This window comes from Montipora foliosa, chromosome 13, assembly GCF_036669935.1.
Source record: "Montipora foliosa isolate CH-2021 chromosome 13, ASM3666993v2, whole genome shotgun sequence".
NCBI classification, from domain to species: domain Eukaryota; kingdom Metazoa; phylum Cnidaria; class Anthozoa; order Scleractinia; family Acroporidae; genus Montipora; species Montipora foliosa.
The window spans coordinates 7,746,217-7,748,716 of NC_090881.1; positions in this window are offsets into that span (position 1 = coordinate 7,746,217).

Below are 2,500 nucleotides of genomic sequence, written 5' to 3' on the forward strand. Positions count from 1 at the left end.
GAAACATACGTCCAGGCGAGCACAGGCCTTCTTCGAGCAACACAACATCAACTGGTGGTGTACTCCCCCAGAAAGTCCCGACCTCAACCCGATCGAGAACTTGTGGCATGAGTTGAAGTTCTTTTTAGAATCGAAAGTGAAGCCACGGAACAAACAGGAGCTCGTGGATGGAATTAAGAAGTTCTGGAGGAAGAAAATAAAGCCAGAGAAATGTGCAAAATATATCGATCATGTTTTGCACAAGGCAATTCCAGCTGTGGTGGAGGCAGAAGGTGCTGCTACAAAGTATCAATAAAAAACAGCTCTATTAGGAGATACTGCGCCCTGCTTCGTCAAATATGGATTGGACATTGCACTGCAGGTCGCTAAAAATGGCTCTTTTAGGAGCCACCACATCTGATAAAAGTCAATGACCAACAATAACATTACATTCCTTTAAGTAAAAATAAGACCCTAACATCACACTGAATACTTGTTCTTCTAATCTTTAAGGACACATTCTCACGTGATTGTTCGCGAAGATTTTATGTTCGGCCCAGACGCTGTAAATTTTTTTGAACTATTTAGGCGAGTTTGACTCTCTAGTCCCTCCAAGAACACAGAGACACCAAAACAACGCAATAAAAACATGAAGCAAGCTCCTTTTATTTAAATTATTTTCTACACGTGGCATTTAAGAAAGTTTGATAGTAGAACAATTTCAAGCGGCCTAAGTACACAGAACTGGAGATGTTTTTGTTTTGTTTGTGGAGCGAACTGAGGTCATTGTCTTCGTCATGCTGTTCAGTGTATTCTAATTCTCTGCGTATGAAACTGGGCCCAAGCTCAACTCGAACAAGCAAAGCTGGTTGAAAGCCTTTCGCAAATTTTAGGTAAGATTTTAGTAACGTATTTGTCATAGATAAAATGTTAGCCCTGTAACCGGCGATCAATGACTGCAAACCGGCATGTATTTACAAACAGCTTAACGGCACGTATTTACAAATTTATCGCTTGTGAGTTGCACGACAGTTTGTTCGTATCAGCTGCTGAAAGAAAATTGCTTGAACGCTTCCGAACTGCCGCTCAATGTGTTGCGAAATTTCATCAACTGCCTTGCGAATTATCGTTTTTGCTCACGAATTTTCTTTAGCTTAACGAAACTTCGAAGAAAAATCGCCCTTTGTTTAAGCGAATTATCGCTCGATACGCCGTGAAATTTCACTCGAACTTTCGTGCGAATTTTCGTTGAAAAGTCGCGGGAACAAAAAACGAAATTCGCGCATTTCGCTTGCATTACTTTTGCGCAATACCGTGTATAACAAATTCATCCCAGACCATAAAGGAGAATTGGTCTGTTCACAATCCTGTCCACATAGAGACTTCAAGGTTAATTTTATGTTCTTTCAAGGCAGTGTCAGTGACACATCTACAAAAATAAATGTCCATAGTCATTAAAATTTGTTGAAACATAATACCGGTACATTTTAATGACTATGGACATTTATTTTTGTAGATGTGTCACTGGTATTGTCTTGAAACAACATAAAATTAACCTTGAAGTCTCAATGTGGACAGACCAATTCTCCTTTATGGTCTGGGATGAATTTGTTATATATCACCAAATTTTTAACTGCTAATCATTTTTGTAAGTCTTTTCCTGAAAATATTAATAACCATAAAGAGTGGCCTGTAAGAAAGATTCGTGTTGTTGAATCAAAAGACTGACAAAAGAATATAGCCTGTTCCAGGTATTCAGATAGTGGGAAACAGAACAAAACAAAGCAAACATCAACAACAAAAAGTAAAATAAGACATAGCCAAAAAACTAATTAGCACTTGTTTTCACTTGCATCTTCACCAACAATCTCAATGCCTGGAGCAAAATAAACAAAGCTATTTGTAAACAATATTATTTACAAACAATATCAGCTTCAAGCCACAGGGTATAATAAAGTGGGAAATAAATCAGAATACAGTTTTTTTGTGCACGAGTAGATGAAGCAGGTTAAAAACAATGCATCTCAACACCAGGTGCACAATTGAAACATGCAACATTTTGAGGAAATGTTCATTTCCCACCTAATGATCTTCAGGTGAATTTTGAAAATCTGCTGCGGCAAATTTCAAAAAATGTTCAAAGTAATACTGAAGGAGTTCGGTCCTGAGGTTCTGCCAATAGGTTGCATCAAATGGTACTCTCTCAATGTAAATTCCCTTTCCAGTATACACAAAATCACACCACTTGGCTCCAGTAATTCCCAATTGTCCTTGAACTTGGGCATAATATGGATGGTCCCTCTTTAGTTTACACTCTGTATCGCTGACTTTTTCCATAAAAAGGTGGGGTCAGACCATGCCTCCAGAGGTGTCACATGGAATTTTGTGTAAGGGCATTTTACCTCAGCCAACCCAAAGCAAAGTGAACATCCACAGTGAACAACTTTGGCATCTGGTGATGCACCAGGCATAGGACAACTTTTCGAAACCACAAATCCACTTTTGAGAACTGCAACAGGAG